Source organism: Pygocentrus nattereri, chromosome 15 (assembly GCF_015220715.1).
Source record: "Pygocentrus nattereri isolate fPygNat1 chromosome 15, fPygNat1.pri, whole genome shotgun sequence".
NCBI classification, from domain to species: domain Eukaryota; kingdom Metazoa; phylum Chordata; class Actinopteri; order Characiformes; family Serrasalmidae; genus Pygocentrus; species Pygocentrus nattereri.
Genome location: NC_051225.1, coordinates 14,548,449 through 14,567,998, shown reverse-complemented (window position 1 = coordinate 14,567,998; position 19,550 = coordinate 14,548,449). Strand labels below are relative to the sequence as shown.

The 19,550-nt window shown below is 40.8% G+C and overlaps 1 protein-coding gene across 3 annotated transcripts in view; it reads left to right on the top strand.

The window, feature by feature from the left end:
- The first annotated feature begins 1,391 nt into the window (after nt 1-1,391).
- The window catches only part of zfhx3 (zinc finger homeobox 3), a 305,456-nt gene continuing 287,297 nt past the window's right edge, over nt 1,392-19,550 (top strand). For all 3 annotated transcript variants that reach the window (XM_037545320.1, XM_017700699.2, XM_037545321.1), the window contains exon 1: nt 1,392-1,670. The gene's annotated coding sequence lies outside the window, so the exon portion shown is untranslated. The remainder of the gene's footprint in view (nt 1,671-19,550) is intronic.

The following is a 19,550-nucleotide window of genomic DNA, read 5'->3' as shown; positions in this document are numbered from 1 at the left end:
CTGTAGATCTGTGACCTGATTCTTATACCCTCTTATAAATGTCTGGAACAATTTGTGTTTTTAATTAGAATTTTTAAGTTTATGGAAATTATAGCCTGTGAAATGCAAAAATAGAGCAGTGTTTTTTAGTGGAATGGACAGAGTCTGAGCCAGTGTTTTGATAAAGTGTGGTGATAAACTACAAGAGTCTTTTTAGAAGCTATTAGTTTATTGCTCAATCATTTATCATTGAGCTGTTCTTAATGTTTGGGTCCTGAGATTCTACATTAGCACTGTTTGGACTTGGGTGTGACTTAAATGAAAGTGTGGACCAATGGAATAACATTATTCTCAATTTTAGATATGGGCAATAACATGCACTCGCGCACACACACACACACACACACACACACAGAATGAATTGAAGTCGTTTTGATGAAAAATGAGGGGCAGGCTGATTTTAGACAGCTTGGAGAAGCTGGCAGTGATGTCATTAAGCGACAGCCTGGCTGATAAGGCGAGAGGCGGCCCAGCTGAATAAATAAATAAATTAAATTAATATCTTATATATTCTTTTCACCTCCCTCCAGGGCTTCCCAAATCCTGACCACTCGCCCCTTCTCCCCCACTACCACCACCCCCCTTGCCTTAACCCCCAACCCCTCACCCCTTTCCCTGCTGACACACTCCCCCTTCAATCCACCCACATATGGAAGAGAGCGAGAAAAACGAGAGAGAGAGAGAGAGGGAGAAATTTGAATGGCGCTTGGCAATAAATAATAAATTTGACTAATACACATTGAGCTTGAGTCACCCTTTAGAGCACCCCCCTCCCCTGTCGTCTTGGGGGGTGGGGGGGGATTGGGGGGCTTCCCCCTGCACCAAGAACAGTGGCAGTGTGTGATAATAGGCTACAACAACTAGCATGAGAGACATAGAAAGAGAGAGAGAGAGTAGGGTAGAGCGACTAAGCATGTGAGCAGAGCATGTGAGCATGTGAGAGAGAGAGCGAGTGGCAAGCAAAGCATATTATAACTCGTCCACGTGGATCCCCGTAGTAGACCAGGAGCGATCCCTTGTTGAAATTGTCTTTCTAAACACTTAGAGAGCAGCAAAAGGAGACAGAACGGAGCGTGTGTGTGTGTGTACGTGTGTGTGTGTGTTTGTTTGTGTGTGTATCCTCACGCCGCCTGCTTACCCTTGCCAAGGTAAAGAGAGACCTCCGCGTGTGCCGGAGCCGGCGTCTGCCTCTTCAGCCAGCCAGCCAGCCAGCCAGCTAGTGAGTGGGAGAGCGTGCTAGTGTGAGTGTGTGAGTGAGAGAGGGAGAGAGAGAGAGTTGGGGTGGGGGGGTGGTATTATGCACTCTGGATGTTGCCTCATGCTTTAAGCGGCCAGGTAGTAGCGCGCCGGCTCCTCTAAATAAGCAGCGTATTCACACAAGCCCCATCAGGACAGGAGGCAGGGCTGCAGCCGGGGTGTGAAATCACACACACACTCACACGCACATACACACACTCACTCACTCACTCACACACTCAGTGTCTCAGCCAGTAGCGCTCCACTACTGTAAGCCACAGCAGCAAGCAAGCAAGCAGCCCGGAGGGAAAAAAAAGTGTGGACTGGACGTGAAGGAAGGGGAAAGAAAGCAAGGAGAGGAGAGGAAGGAGGGGGAGAAAAAGAAAGACAGAAAGGTCAGTATGTCGCTTTCTCTCTTTCTGTTCTGTGGAGGGAGTTTTGCGTGCGCGTGTGGAGTGGAGTGTACTGGCTGAAAGTATTGATTGTGCGAGAGTTTGTGGGAAGTGCACTCTCTTGTGTTTGATCCTGCCAGGTGGGAGCAGGTGGGAGTACTGTGTGTGTGTGTGTGTGTGTGTGTGTGTGTGTGTGTGTGAGTGAGAGAGTGTGTTTGGGGGGTGGGGGTGGGGGGCAGAATGTAGTGGGGGGGTGGTCTGGATTCTGGAGCAGGCCAGCTGTGGGGACTGGTGTGTTTACAAATGCATCCAGTATCTCCTTTGTGCGTGTAAAAATTAATAAATATCTAAAATAAATATATTAACGTGCTGGTCAGAAAGGTCCGAATGCAGAGCGTACGTGTGGGCGTATGATGGCGTGAACATGCAGGGGCGTAAACGCGTAAAATTAGGATTTCGGCGCCCATCTCTTCTCTGACTGGTCAGTGTCACGCAGGGCCAGAAAACAGGACATTAAGTGGGTGGGTGGGGAGGGTTTTGGAGTGTAAAGGTGGCTGTGCTGAAAAATGAAAAATAATACACTTTGCCCACCAATTCCTCCCCATGTCTATGATCGAAAGCAGATTTTTACACTTTCACACATGCTGCTTGACCAAGTACAGTGGACGTGGATGGGGTCACTGCACCTGTGACCCAGACCCACGTGGGCGAAGCCACACACTTTAACAATGTGTGGGGTGCAAGGAAAAGCTGCTGTTTCTCCTTAATTTGGCACAACCTGCTTTTTTAATGATCTCAAATGTAATTTTATAGTAGGTTTATGCATAATTTCTTGGTTAATTTTTATCAAAGAAACTTTTAATTAATTGGATTTGGTCTCTTTTTATGTAAAACTGAGATGTTTATCACTAACTTCTCAGTTAATTCTCATTACAAAAACTTTTAATTCATTTCAATTTTTACTAATTTTAAGTAAAACAAAACTTCCAGGACTGTTGATGCTAAGTGTTCGTATGTGTGTCAATGTTGATGCCACACACACACACATACACACACACACGTGCTTGCGTAGCAGAGACTGGAAAAGCCGGGACGAACAAATTGTCAGCAACACTAAAGATATCAACCTAAACATTTCAGCCATCCATCATGGCTGTCGCTGTGTTTCTGCGACGACAGTGATTTATTCCAGCACTGGAGCCCATTTGAGCCACGATGGCAAAATAAGCAGCAGCCGGCCTGGCTGAAGCACTACATACACTCAGACACACACGCTGGAAGGGATAACACCCCACACTCAGACACATCCACCTACATGTACACTGCTCGCTGTGTGCTGACCTTACCATGCGTTACAGTGGATATGATTTACTGCTCATTGTTGAAATGCATGCTGTTTTAAACAGTATGTATATTGTATGTATTTCTATGTACACAGTACAGAGAGTCTATGGTGTGATATTGCAGAGCAAATAGTAGAAATTCTTAGGGACAGACTGAAACATTTTGCTTCCAGACCACATGGTGTGCTGTGGTGCGTCTGCTCACCACTAGACAGCGTGTACAAAAATACACAGAGGACACACACACACACACACACACACACACACACACACACACACACGCACACACGCACTCTCAGACATGTACTATGGTCTCACTGCATGTGGTTTCAGTCAGGAATGATTTAGACTGCCTACATTTGTGCATGTTTTTATTATATGCAGTGCTACTGATACGCTGTGTTGTATGTGGTCAGGAGTGTGTGTGTGTTTTCATTCTAGCCTTGAATCGGGATCTATTTTTCTTTCTCTTGTTTTTTTTATGTCTCTCATGATATCCTGGTTCCCTTAATGTGAGCTAGATGTGCATTTTTACTATCATCTATGTTGTTGCATTGTTGCCAAGTTCAATTGCAATGCAGTGAATTCCATGCAATACAGTGATATTTTGATATGATACAGCAAAAAATGAGCGGCTTGGAATCTGTTGTGTGTTAATTTGTTAATACTTTCATTTTTACACCCATTCAACATATAAAAGTACAATATTTTATAATAATATGCAAGGCATGAGCTTATGAGAAGTGTGTTTTTGCTCCCTGCTTTTGATTTTGAGGTAAAAAAGATTTTTTTTATTATTCATCATGCAACATGAACAGCATTAAACTGAATACAGTCTGCTGAAAGTGTCTGCATTGAGTGGAGAGACTCGTATTGAACGACACAGTACAAAACATCATATATTTACACTCCGAAACAGTATTGCTGTCACACTATAATGATTATTGATAGGCAATTATTATTATATCTATTTCAACATTCTTTTTCACATAATAACATTGTCCCTAATAGAAATATAATGTGTAGTGTAAAGTTAATTTTAAGAGAAGAGAAAACACAAAGTCTATACAGTATCAAGTTTGTAAGACATGTTTTACAATAGAGTAACAGTACTGTGACATAGGTTTATTAACTGTTGTTAATGTAAACTTAATCTGATATGTCTGTTGAATGTTGTGGTATTGAATTTGATCAGTGCTGTTCAGCAATAATGTTTATGTTTTGTGATGTACATTTAAATTCAAGCTATTTTTGCATCTGGTGAGTAATGACATGAAAGTTAGCCTCTTTGGCTAATTCTGACTCAGCTACTGTTCTCTATGGGTTAATAAGTTAATAAAATATATAATAAACATCCTATCACACATAAAACCCCAACTGCTACAGAACTGAAGGTCTGCAGCCCTGTTTGTGTGCACTAGGCTGTCACCGTGTTTGCATTTCATATACATGTATTCAATTTAAATGCGTAATTCGTATTATTTATACATAAAAGTGTGCATGTCTGTATATTCTAATTGTGTATAATTGATTTATATAGGTGTGTGTGTGTGTGTGTGTGTGTGTGTGTGTGTGTGTGTGTGTGTGTGTGTGTGTGTGTGTGTGTGATGGGCTTTGTGTTTGGCCGGATGTTACTATCAATGACTGGGATCTAAGTCTGGCTTGCTTGTGTTAAGAGAGAGGTTGAGAGAGAGACAGAGAGAGAGAGAGATTTAGTCAGACCCAGGCATCAGCCACCTTATAGCACATTTAAAAATGGTGCTCTTTTTTAATAAAATCCACTCTGCTTAGTCTTCTACAGAATTCTCAGTGAGCTGTCCTGTTACTTTTATCCATTGAAATAGAATTTGACGAAATGTTGACATATTTAATGAAATTCAGTCACATGCACCAGCTTGAACATCCCCAGTCAAATTACATATACCTTTTTTTGATTTCTAAATGAGCAGATCCTCTACAGGGAGCAGACATAAATATGCCAATGTCCTGCAAATGTTGGTTGCTAGTTATTTGTTGGAAATAAATATAGCATAAAATCTAAAATATGCAATAACTTTTGCACGTTTTTTTCCCCCCAGTATGTTAAACACTCAGCTGGCTTAATGAGAATCATCCACAATTGCAGTCTTTCCAAAAACATGCATTGCATTAGTCACTGTGGTAACGAAACCTTGTATCTCCGAAACAATAACAGACTTCAGAGAAGTGTTTGTTAATGTACTCAGAATTTTATTGTAGGTAATCTTGGATCATTTCCATTCATTGTGAAGTGCTCATCAAAAGTGCAGCTCACATTTTTACAAGATGTAAAAAATAAAATTAAAAAACACATTAAAAAATGTACGTTACGAAGTTTTGTTATAACAGTGATGACATTTGAAACATTTTTTAATGTAACATACAGAGGACACTTTTCCCATTTCACTCCCTGATAAGAAACCCTAATTTCAAAATCCAGACCTGTTTTTATACGTATGCATAGTGTAGTTTCAGTTTTATGATAGAGAGAAAACTGCAAGGCCTTCATTCCCGTTTAACGGAAGTTGTCCTATTCCTCCTCCCTGTGGTAATGTGTGTGTGTCTGTGGCTGTGTGTGTGTGTGTCTATGAGTGTGTGTGTGTGTGTGTGGGCCCCTGCGCTGTAGTAAATAAGGAGATTTTGGGCCTTGCTCTGATAACATGGCCCAAAACTCAGCTCTGCTCCTCAAATCCAGGATTAATGCCAGCTTTAAGGGTTTAACATGGGCAGCCATTCATACGGGCGTGGGATTGAGTGGGCTACTTCCGTCCAGCCATTCATACAGGCGTGGGATGGAGGGGGCCAGTGCCAGCGGGCAGGGAGGGGAAGAGGCTGGACATGGGCCTGCTGTCATGTGTCTTCCACAGAGCGTTTTAGGATGGCTCTTCTGAATGTGCGAATGTGGCATGACCAGAGTTTCTGTGTGAGGGATGAGGGACATTGAGACAGACAGAAAGAGAGTGAGAGAGAGAGACGGCTGTTGCTGCTGCATCACTCTGAAAGCGCTTGTGGGAAAAGTGATGCTTCACACACACACATACACAGGCAGCGCTAGCAGAACCATCATGACCCTCTCAGATCTGAAAAGACAAAATCATGCTGTGATTTTTCGAATTTTTAGAATTACGTAAATGTTATGCTTTATACAGCATAACAGCTCTAAAATTTTGCCTAATTCTGATGAAATTGGTGTAATTTCAGTACTAAATACTGCATGAAAGAGAATTTTCGAATAATGTTTCTATAATTTGTTGTAAATCAATCAAACACATTGGCCAATCTTTTCATAATTGTACTTGAGTCATTTTCATAGATTCAAATTAATGAGCTCAGTTCATTATTTGACAAGGTCAGTTAATTGATTATTCAGACATTATCAGCAGGCGACCAATAGTAGCGATAATGGGAAAATAATTACCTTGAGTTTCACTGTAAAATTGATTAACAAATTAATTGTTAAAGCTACTTTTTTTCCTGTGTTGAATAAAAACTCTTACAATTGTTTTTCTATTTGACTCTGCAAATTGTACCGCAGCGCGATGTTAATTGTTATACAGCGTCCGTTGAAAGTTATCATTGTGAAGATGGGAATTGTTAATTAAATTAGATGCCTGTATTAGGTTTAGTGGCTGGATGCCACATTTGTATTGTGTCTAATGGATTCTGTGATGTGTGTGTGTTTATCACAGAAACGTTAAATGTGACAGAAGCTACTTTTTATCATTTGTCTGATGTAAGGTTGCTTTTTTCCGTTTTTTAAACAAAGTATTACATGCAGATCTTCACTGTCCTCCATGTGTGCGACTACATGGCTGTTGTTTATGCCGGCGAGCTTGCGTCCAGCGTGCTTCGTCCAGCAGAGTCCACCCCATTGGCTGCATTAGATGATTGATGCCTGTTCTTGGCCTATGAGGGGTGTCGGTTTCTGCTGACAACGACTGAGGGGAGCAGAGGATTGGATGCTGGCTTTCACTGTGTGCGTATGTGTGTGTGTTTACAGCCATCAGCACCGGCACAACAATCTCGAAACATCCGCCTTCTCAGTCAGCGCTCCTCACCGCAGGGGCGGGAGATAAAAATGGACACCGGCGTTTTGATTTAGAGAGACTTCAGATGTTGCGTTCCTTATCAGAGAAATGAAAAAAGGTGAGGGAGCGAAAGGAAAGGTGATTAAAATAGAGGGAGCGAGAGAGACAGAGAAAGAGGTGTTTTTATGTTTTCATATGTAGTGCTGTTGATGCTCTCTGAGGACATGAGAGAACGCAGCAGTGTGTTTTCAGATCATGCGCATAGGCAGCAGATGGAAAAGTTGCCGTCTCCTCGGGATTAATCTAATTACGCCAATGCGCTTGATTCACGCCTCGGCCCCTGACATCCCTGCCGCTTTGGCTGCTGCTGTTTGTTGTTTCTTTACACTCACCCCCCTCTATGGCTGAGCATCGGACCCCTTATTAGTCACATGTGCAAACCCCATCACAGAGGACGAGGATGGTTGGACGGTTGAGGCCGGCCATCCTGCCGCCTATTACACCTGATTACTGCAATCACAGGGCCGTTCTTCATCAGGCTCCCTGTGACTCCTGCGTGCGGAAGTGCTGAAGACCGTGGCTCTTGCAGCCCCTGTCTGCTTATCCGCTGTCACTAGACGCTAAAGAGGGAAATGATTTTATTTTCTTTGTCTTGCCCATCTTGCCTTTTTCTGCATTTATTCAGAGAGAGAGGAGAGAGAGAGAGAGAAGAGAGAGAGGAGAGAGAGAGAGAGAGAGAGAGAGAGAGAGAGAGATAGAGAGAGAGAGAGAGAGAGAGAGGAGAGAGAGAGAGATAGAGAGAGAGAGAAATAGCCTGGTGCTTTATGGTGGAAAAGCGTTTTCGATCATTTGTAGGCCAGAATCATACATTAACTGAAAACACATCCAGTTAAAATATGATAATTCAATCCTGCTCTGTTTTTATTAAATCTCGCCTTCCGAATGGGCCGCGCCGCCTGATTAGCGCTGTTTATTGTTTGTGTAAAACATGCTCTCTCTCTCCGTCTGGCTCTCTCTCTCTCTCTCTATCTATCTCTCTCTCTCTCTATCTATCTCTCTCTCTCTTTCTCTCCTTTGCTGTTCCCATTCTCTCACTCTTGCCCTGTCTTTCTCTTTCTTTCATCCCTACCCCCTCCTCTCTCTCACTCTCTCTCTCTCTCTCTCTCTCTCTCTCTCTCTCTCTCATTGTGTCTCTGTCTTTTTCTTTTTTCTTTTGTCCTCTCTTTCTTTTCCCTCTCACTACTGTCCTCTCTTTCCCCTCTGTCTCTCTCTTTTCTCTCTCTTTTTCCCACTTCTCTCTGTCTTTCCTCATTCTGTTTTTCTGTCTCACTTTTCCCCCTCTGTCACTCTCTCTCCTTTTCCTTCTGTCTTTCTTTTCTTTTTTCTTTATTTTCTCTCTCTCACTCTCTCTCTCTCTGTCTATCCTGCTTTTATTCTCCCTCTTTCTACCTCTTTTTCCCTCAGTCTCTTTCATCTGTGTGTCTTTCTCTAATTCTTCTCGGTTTCTCATTTTTTCATCTCCTCTTTCTCATTTTTTCTCTCTCCCTTGTTCTCTCTCTCTCTTTCTCTCTCTGTATTCCCTTCCTCTCTTCTCTCCACTCTTGCTCTGTCTGTTTTTCCTCTCTTTCTTTCTTCCTCTCTTTCTCTCTCAGGAATCTATCCTTTTCTCTTACTGTGTCTGATTTTTATCTCGTTTTTCTCTTTTTTCTTCTCTTTCTTTTTCTGCTGTCTCTCTCTTCTCTCTCTGTCTTTCTACTTTTCTCTCTATCTTTCCTTGTTCTGTTTTCCTGTCTTGCTTTTCCCCCTCTGTCTCTCTCTCTTTTGCCGTGTCTTTCTTATCTTTTTTCTTTATTTTCTTTCTCTCTCATCCTCTCCTCTTTCTCTCTCCCGCTTTTATTCTCCCTCTTCTACAGTGTTTTTTTCTCTTATTCTTCTCTTGGTTTTCCTCTCTTTCTCTCATTGTTTTCTCTTTCTCTCCTCTGCTCTCTGTCTTACTCTCTTACTCTTTGTCTCTCTTCCTCACTGTCTTCATTTCTCTCGTTGTCTCTTTTTCTTCTTTCTCTTATTTCTCTCTTTTCTTAGTCTTTGTCTCCCTCTCTCCTGCTCTCTCTCTGTTTGTCTGCATCTCTTTCTCTCTCTCTCTCTCTCTCTCTCTCTCTCTCTCTATCTCTATCTCTCATGGTAGGTGGCAGTAGGCAGTATATGGGGAGGTTGTACATCAGGCAGGACAGGAGTGAGAATTTCTCTGCATGTTACGTGTGAGAGAGAGAGAGAGAGAGAGAGAAAGAGAGAGAAAGAGAGAGAGAGAATGTCTACTGGTTTGCTGGTCTGGTGTTTCCTTAATACCTGTCCAGCAATAAGAGGGAGATTGAGAGAGAGAGCAGGAGAGAGAGAGAGAGAGAGAGAGAGAGAGTGAAAGACAGAGAGAGTGCCTATTTATTCCTCCTCCCCTTCACCCCCCCTCTCTTGTCTCCAGCGCTGGAATATAATCCAGTGTCTCCTGACCTTCAAATCACGCAGCGCCGCAGTCATTTCAATTCACTGGCCACTAGGAGCGTGAAATGTCCTCTAGTCCATTTCCCTTTCTCAGCATGGCCTCCTCTCTCCACTTCCTCTACCGCCTCCCACCACACATACACACACACACCAGCACATCATGCTTTAAAAGGCCAGAAAAGACATGCGAATGAACCATATCAGTGCACCATCGGATCTTCACCGTGGCATTTGTTTGTCATTTTTTCAGTAATATTCAGCGTAGTGTAGATAGGAGATACATTAATCCATTTACGTATGTATTTACAAATTCAGAATGTATTTGTTTTGATTTCATCACCAGAATTAATCATTTTGACTTACCAGAGGTAGTTCAGTATGCTTTCATATTTTTTGCATACTGTATCTTTTCCTGTTATATTATCTGCAGTCGGAAAGAAATCGAAATAGGAATAAAACATGGAGCTTTTACAGGCGTGGTGATTAAGTCAGAAGATTAAAATCACAAATATATTTTCATGTCGGTGTCTCTCGCGATGAAGGAAGTGGATGCTGAAGTGGTTTGGTCACACGCCAAGCCTCAGTGTGTGTCATGTTAGGAATATATAAATTTTGTTTGAGTTTTATCAGATTTCTTTTTTTTTTTTTGAGTGAGGGCACATTTGATACTATCTGGTTATTAAAAATATATCGCCGCACAAGCAGCATTCAGAGCCACCCGGCCTGTTTGATGCTGACTGAGGCTTATGTCATGTGTGCTTCAATCTCTGGGGAGCATCGCCATGCTGTGAGGTCAAGAGGGGCTCTGAAGACTTGGCATTTCAGAAGGAGAGAGAGAGAGAGAGACATAGAGTATGGTGGGGGTAGACACCTCCAAATGAATACATAATAAATACATCCTCAAATATTTCTTTTCATCGTATTGCTTGTGGCATATTTAAGAAAGATAAACGGATGCTTTATTGATCGCCACCGTTGTCCTGTGCATAATTCAGCGTTTAAACACAGCCAGGCTTTTGATTCATATCCTACATAAAGGCTGGAATCTCTGTACGTCTCACAATGCAGGCCCATCGTCGAGCAAACACTTTTTTTTGTTTGTTTCGCACCAAAGCTAAAGCCAAATGGAGGGAGTGTGAGGATTTTCACGGCAAGCGAGAAAGACGTGATTTCGTGTGTTCACTTCCTGATTTGGGCGTCCTGCTGTTGGCGGGGGTGTTGGGAGGCGTAACCCCTCCCTCACCGAAAAAGAGAGAGCCGCGTGATTCCTTCTTTGCCTCCTTCTCCTCCTTCATCCCTCGCCCCTAAATAAGTGTGAAATAAGGATTTGCAGTGTGTCCCTCTCCCTCTCCAGAGTGCTTCAACACTCCATTTCTGAGACACTATTATTCATCTTCAGCTGCTGCTTCCAATGTTTATATATCGTCACTCTCGTAACGGAACCTCATATCTCAGAAATACAGGTGCCTTCACAGGAAAAAGGAGAATACATTCTTATTTTTATGTAAGTTAATGTAACAAGATTTTATTAAGAGTAAAGTAATAATGTGAAGTATGTGTATGGATATGGTAACTACAGGAGAAGGAAAAAAAGCCTACTTTACTTTTAATGTAAGTCATTGGAACCAGAATTTTTCCAAATCGTTTTGGGTCATTTCTTTCAGTATATTCATCATGAAATGTACATACAATGTAAATGGTAACAAGTACTTTCAAATTATGTCAAAAATGAAAACATAAGGTTTTCTTCCACCAACAGCGTTTCTTCTACCAAACAGGTTCAAAGTCAGAGTTAAAAACACATTTTGGACTTTTAACAGACTTAAATTCCAGAATAATTATGTTAATTTTATTAAAAATAATTTTGTTGCTGCTAAAACAACAATAACACTACTGAAACTGTACCAAATGTTTTGTAAGTGACTAAGCTGCTAGCCCATACATGAATAACAAACACAGCTTTAAACAACTAAGCACAAAATCATAGGTTTTTTCATCACAACACCAAGACATTTACATAATTGCAGAAAATAGTGTTTTGGTAGTGAAAATTCTCAGTTACACATGGATTTTCACACATGTGCTTCAAAATAGTGGGATCTAACTGCTCACCTACTCTGAAATGCAGGGGTGTGGCTAAATTAAGACTCCACCTATAGACTAAAACTCTGCACTTTAAGTGACATGAAAACATGAGACAACAGTTGATTTTTAAACAGAACTTTTTTCCTTTTCCTTTTTTTTACTTAAAAACTAAACTCATGACAAATCCAAACCTTAAATAAAGTTCAGTTTAAAAGAAAGTGTTAAAGAACAACATTAAAAAAAAAAAAAAAAAAAAAATATATATATATATATATCCATTTACATATCCATATCCATCCACAAAATATAAGTGTTTTGTAGATTTTCTCAGTGAAAATGGCTACACCCCCTTCTGTACATTTTAATGCACACAGACATTTGCTTACTTTAACATTCTGGCAAAAGAAAAAAAATACATCAATATTTAATGTTTATCCAATATGTTTTTCCAAAAATGTACTTGTGCACAAAAATGTTAAGAAAAAATTTATTTTTTACGTTTGTTCCCTATAGAGAGAACTTATTTTCACTTAGAAAATCAAGAAAACATATCATTTTATTAGGGGTCGTCAACCGTCAGCGACAAAGCATTTCCCTTTGCCCACCATTAACTGCAATCATACACAGCAGTTAGGGCATTTGCATAATTTTGATCGTCCCTGAACCTTTTGGCCGGTCAGTAATGCCAATAATGATTTGATCTTGAATCATGCGAAGACTGGTTTGAGTGGTATTGACTTGCGGACGGTGGCGAATAATGAGTGTTTACGAGGCGCGCTGCGGCCTATGAGCGGGAGCAAGTGAATTGACACAGTCGGCATCAATTAAGTGATGAGATCTGAGCATCCGTAATGTCCTGCCTTTGTTCTTCATCTAATAAAGCTGCTCCATGCCACTCCACTCTTTCATTTCCTCTCCCAGATTGCCCTTAGTAATGGGGAGCGGTTATCAGCACTGATGGCTACAGTGCTCTCATGCCGGCTACGCAGATGAACCTGCTCTTTGTAGCTGTCGCACACACACACAGTCACGTGTAATGCAAGCTGAGAGGCACCAGAGTTACTCCGCTGGCCACTCTACTGACCTACACAGGCTTTTCCAAATAAAGCATACTTATAGCAACTTTTGCAGCTAAAGCTTTGCCCAAAACAACCAACTGACCATGACAAAATCAGTAGAATTGGAATTAGAATTTAGAACCATTAGCCAACTGTGTTTGCACACTGTGGAATTAGACCTCTGCATTTAACCCCTCCGTGCACTGAAACACCCACATACATGCACGCTAGTGAACACACACACTAGAGGGCAGTGAGCACACTTGCCCGGAGCGGTGGGTAGCCCTATCCACAGCGCCCGGGGAGCAATTGGGGGTTAGGTGTCTTGTTCAAGGGCACTTCAATCATGGACTGTCAACCAAGGGGAACAAACCAGTGACCTTCCGGTCACAAGGTTGGTTCCCTAACCTCCAGCCCAGCAATGTGAGTAACATTAGCAGTGGACAATGTCTTCAGCAGACCTAACGATAAATCAACAAGCAGCAAACTAACAAAAGCAAGAGTACAGTGGAAACTTCCATTTCCCTTCAAAATAAGACATAATGTAGTGGTATGAGAGCAAGGGGGCTATAGTTGCAGTTTAAATGATTGACTGTATTAATGACTTAAATATATGATATATACATTCATTGGTTGAAACATGCAGCCTCCGTTGCTCTCACTGGACGTTGATGACTATTTTTATGTTCGCCCTGCTTTTACTTGATTTTTTGTTCGAAGTTGTGAACGCTGATGAAAATAGTGTTATTGAATCTTTGAAAGTAATAAATACATGCTGATGAAACTTTTGTCTACTCAAATAGCTATGAAAAGCACTGATTTTTACATGAAAAAAAATTTAGGGTCAAATTTGAGCGAATTAGATAAATGCTGTTAATTGTGATTAGCTACACAAAATAATGTAAATCAGCACTTCGTGAAACCTTTTCATATACATATAAAAGACCATGCTATTAAGATAGATAGGGTGGAGCACATAATCAAACTACCATCAGCATAACGGCAAATTCATCCAACCAATCGACCTTGTAAACTGGAAACTCAGTCTAAAGTCATTCAATTGAATGGGAAAGTTTCTCCAACCTCACTTACTGAGGTAAAAAAGTTACTATGAAAGAGTGCATTTCGTAGGCGGGGCATTGGTAGGTCATTTAATTCCAGTTTGGCATCTTTGATGGATGTCAGCTGGTCACACATAGAAATAATGGGGCATTTTTGAGCGAGATGCGAGTGAATGTTTTTTTTCTATACATGTCTGTCTGTGCTTATGTGTTTGTGTGTTAGCACCTATGTTCCGCTTGCCGTGATGAGGCTACGGGGGTCCTTTGTGAGGGAGCAGGCCATCCCTGGCCATTTGTTCTCCCCTGGCTATGCTGTCTAATGACCGTGTGGTGCACTCATATATGTTATTGCGCAGGGGCTCTGTCACTCATTAATCATGTGACCTTCTGGGGCAGGCTTAATGACCTTGCAGGGGTAGATCAGCTGGAGATGGTTGGAGCTGGGGAATTAAATTGTTTCTGGAAGTGGCCGTGGTCACGACAGCCAATTTATATGAGCGCCTCTGCGTGGGGGCCTCTCCTCACCCACCTCCGTCCAGTGCCCTGGCCCTCGGGCCTGGACCCCATCCACACACTCTACCCTATCAAGTGCAGTATCAGTCAAAGTTACCCTCACACCCTGATCTAGAAACAGACTTGTTATAGTGCGGCCCGTGAATTAAGGGACAGTGACAGTGCCTAGAAGGGAAAAGTCTAGAAGGTCAATTTAATTTTGAGGGGATTTGCATGCGTTTTAGATGGATCGTGTATGAACCACAGCACTTTTTTAAACATAATCTCCCAGTTGACCATCCTCCACCCAAAATTGTGTTCATGCCAACTTGTTGTGAGGTTGGACAAGCTTTACAGGATTCTGTTCAACAATAAGATATTGTGCTCGACAACCTGCCTAGTTTCAGTTAACTACAGCATATTAATTCATTTTAAACTGCAAACTCAACTTTAAACAAAGACAACTACACCGATTAGGCATAACATTATTACCACCTACTTGTTTCTATGCTCATTGTCCATTTTATCAGCTCCACTTACTATATAGGTGCACTTTGTAGTTCTACAGTTACAGACTGTAGTCCATCTGTTTCTCTGCCTACTTTGTTAGCCCCTTTTACCCTGTTCTTTAGTGGTCACGACCCCTATGGACCCTCACAGAGCAGGTACTATTTGGGTGGTGATCACTCTTAGCACTGCAGTAACACTGACGTGGTGGTGGTGTGTTAGTGTGTGCTGTGCTGGTCTGAGTGGATCAGTCGAACTGCAGAACTACTAAGTGCACCTATATAGTAAGTGGAGCTGATAAAATGGACAGTGAGCATAGAAACAAGGAGGTGCTTATAATGTTATGCCTGATCTGTGTATAGTTTCTCATTGAATGGTTTGATTGTAAAGCTTGTCCAACTTGGCAACAGTTGCTGCAAAGGAACATATATGTGGGCGGGGCATGGATAGACCTATTGACTGCTTGGCCAGTTGTATCTGAATCAGAGCTCACAAAAGTTCTAGATGTTTATTCTAGATGTCCCATTAACATCTGGTGTCTGTTGCTCTTCTCTATCAACAGATGTGCTCCTGCCATTGTGAAGCAAAAAATCATCAGAGACAAAACCAAAAGTTTATGCATGTTAAAATCAATTGTTTGGTACATTGTTAGGAGGCAAAAACACACTGTTGAGCATGTGTGAGCTTAATGAACAGCCTGGCAGATCAGGAAAGACTACAGCAGTGAAAGAAAGAATACTTTCAATCATGAAGAAAAATAGTGAACAGACCAGGAATGTCTCCAAGATGTCGACATAGAGTTGTCACTACCATGAGAAGAATAACATCAACATAACCTCATAAGCTTTACTACACAATGCAAACCACTTCTAAAGGAATTAAGAGTAGAAGGTCCATATGCATAAAAATTGCTTTAAAGTTGGTAGAAGTGGGGGACAAAGTCTTATCGACACACAAGAAATTTTCCAAAGGAAAGCCTTGGACATGGTGACCAGCAGAGCAACAGGATTGCTTTGACTGATGGCAGCAGTAGGTCGAGTTCTGAAGACGCAACTTAACTGCTCAGATTCAAATGCATTGAAATACAGCAACAAGACAATGACCCCAAAAACTTTTTGTTCTGGCTCTGTACTCCAAAACGCTGCATTTGAAAAGATGTATAAGAAGTTAAATATGATCTACATTGTACAATTTACACAGAAATCACAGCCTTTTATATACAGTCTCTCTATTTCAGAGCACCTGAAAAAAAAAGAATTCCATCTTGTCTGTAAAAAAATATTACTAGTGTATGACCACAGACCCAACAAATTATCTGTACACTATAGGGTGAGTAATTAACTTTAGCGTTTTAAAACAAGGGGTGTTTGTTAAAATAAAGTTAAAATAGGTTGTCAGAAAAAATTGAAAGCTGTCATTGATTAAAGAGGATTTACAGTCAGATGCTAAACATGACAGTGACAGTATTGTTCAGTATATTATTTCAAGCGCTCTGAAATAGAGAGACTGTATATAAAAGGCTGTGATTTCTATGTAATTTGCACAATGTAGATGTAAATACTCATATTTAACCTCATGGACATCTTCTCAAATCCAGTGTTTTGGAGTACAGAGTCACAACTGAGTTACTCGTTTCTTACTCTATTAAAAGTGAAATCATAGAGCTAAAACTTTCACTTGAATTTAAAACATTTTAATGTTTTCAAATATATAAAACTAAAAATGAAAATTTGTTAAGTGTTGTGTGGTGCAGCTTCTAGTCTTGCACAAACACAAATTAGCATAAATGTATGCAGTTTCATTTTACACTGATTACACTGACTCAAATAGAGGAAAATTCAACTGTGAAATTGGACTGTTTTGAAGATCTAATTGAACATGTAAGGAGTGAAACTATCTTTTTTTCTCATTGAAATCTGTTTGAGAAAAAGTAGATCTCAAAAATCTCAAATAGAGTAATACTCTCTAAAGTAAAATAAAATACATAGCTGCTTTCAGAACAAAACCTTGTATCTTCAAAATGCTAACTTTACAGGAGAAGGAAAAAACAAGCCTTAGTTTCACAGTTGGACATTTTTCCAAGTCATTTCAGGCTGTTTCTTTTGGTTTATTTATCATTACATTTTTATACAGTCTAAAGGGCAGCAAGCATTTTTACAACAAGTCAAAAACAACAACAACGGAGATATGAGGTTTTGTTCCGACAGCAGTGATATGTAACTTCAGTGTAGTAATGAAGAACAATAGCTAAAAATATTCAACCCCTGCAGACTGCACTGTATATCTGTCATGATAGCTTGTGTTTCTACAGGAGAAGGTGTAATTTCCTGCAGTTGTGCTCTCTCTCTCTCTCTCTCTCTCTCTCTCTTCTATCTGCTCCACCAAACGGCCACCAAACAGCTTTATGAAAACTGCCAGTAATATTTTTTTTGTTTTAAACCTTCATATTTGAACAATCTCCCATGAATGGCCCACACGAAGACATATATTCATGAAGCTTTCCTGTCAGTCACCTTTTACCAGCTGAATTGACTCGAGTTTGAAGCGTGCCGAAGATGTTTCCTTCGAGGCCAGAATTTACCTCACTGAATAGATTGCATAGATTACTGACATGCTTGGCAACATTTGAAGAGAAAGCCAGATCATTCAGAGGCATTCCTCTACGCATTCTTGCCGTCCTATAGCAGTTTCTAAACATTTCTCACCTTTTCATTTTCATCCCTGTCCTTTAGCCCAGCGTATTTCTTCATACCCGCAATAATTACACACAGCAATTATAATCCCGCTTTCCAGAGGTGTGCAAAGTTTAGAGAAGAATTGTGCCCGGTGCCGCCATCGCTCCCTGCCGCAATCTTAGCATTAAACCATGGGCTTTCTTCTCTGTGACATTAAAATGGAGGGATTTTGTTTATCCGTGCCTTTGTTTATTTAACATTTCGCTCAGTGGGGGGAGTTTTCAGATAGCTTGTTTTCAAGACAGTCCCTGCAGACAGCGAGCAAACACTCCACAGTTTCATCAAACAGAACAATGCTCAACTTTCCCCCCTCAGCACCACGCAGCCAAATGCGCCAAAGCAGCGTGCCACAGCTGAAGATGATTGAAAATGATTGTCATAATTTTTTGGAGTCTGGAACAATATGAAGGCGAGGATTCTCTGTCTCTTCCACTCTCTCCCTCTCTCTCTCTCACCCACACTCTCTCCTGTCGGAGTCACATGAGCATGTATCTTCCTGGAGAAGAGAAGGTGGAGAGGAAAAAGATACAGTGCAAAAAAAAAAAACACATGAGGAAGGATGAAAACATTTCACTTATCCGTGGCAAACTTTTTGGCGGAGAGCGTGTGGTTAATGAATGCGTCGTTGCAGGAGGGAAGGGAGGTGTGCTTCTCTTGAAGATAGCATCAGCAGATGGTTTGGAGGGAGATGAAAAAGTTATTGTACAGAACGAAGAAAGGAACAGGCCTCGGGGAGCGGTGGGGTGGATTCACCGCTGAATGAAATGAGCCCTGATTTGGGGGCCTGTGGGAGCCGCCACTGCCCACTTCTGGAAATGTCTGCACCTGTGTCCACGTGAAGGCATATGGGTCACGTGCAGTGGTGGGCGAAGTACACAAACCATGTACTTGAGTTAAAGTAGAGATACTCAAGGTAAAATATTACTTCACTAAAAGTCGACGTTTCTCCCTTTAGACCTCCACTTCAGTAAAAGTACTAAAGTATTTGCCTTCAAATGTACTTAAATATCAAAAGTAAAAGTACTAAAAGATTAATTATGGCTCTGATGTCCTGTTATCATTTTTATAACAAGACTGGCTTCATGAACTCATTTTAGGTGAAAATCCTCCAGCGTCTCTCTTGGTAAATCAGTCTTTTAATAGAATGTCATTAATTAGTGACGCTGATGTTTATTAAAATGATCATAAGCACAAAACACTGAAGGTAAACAGTTTCCATCAGGTAGAACTGAGTGGCTCTGAAATCACTTTTTACAAACAAGCAAATTTTCAGTTTAAGATTTATTTACAACTTAGATACAAGTTTAAGTTTAATAAAAACTGGCTTTAAACTCAGGATCACAAATGAGTTTCCTTTACTATGTTGATCTGTAGATCTCTCTCTGTTCATAAACATAAACCAGCCCAAACTAATTCACTATAAAATGAAATGGTGTTTGTATAAATTCAGAAAAAAGACGCGTCAGTCACGACTGCATATGTGGACATATTTCTATATTGTGCTCTATTTACACAAAGTTAGGTTAGTTCATCATTTATGTTGAATAGACTAGACTGTCGTTTTGACATGTTACGTTTTTATATACACAGAAACCAAAAGGAACGACAGATTTCTCAAAATGTAGTGGAGGAAAAAGTCAGATATTTGACTTTGAAATGTAGTGGAGTGAAAGTAAAAAGTCGCCCAAAATAGAAAAACTTCAGTACAGATACACAAAAAAAAAATACTTAAATATAGAAACTAATTACATTTACTTACTTACTGTCCACCACTTTTCACGTGTGCTGACGGAGTGAACACCTACAAAGCTTTTCACTGTATGGACTTGCATATGGAAACACAAACACAAGCAAATCCATAGCCTGCATAGTCACACGCTGCATAGTCACAAACCATTTATTTTTTAATATAACGCCTCCATCTACATTTCAAACTTGAAGGAAGGTCTTGGGCATATGTGTAGAAACTTACTTACCTTTTTATTTTTAGCCGTTTAGCTCCATACCTCCCAGTTATTGATTACTCACTCATAGGCACCCAGAAAGTGACCAAGCTTCCC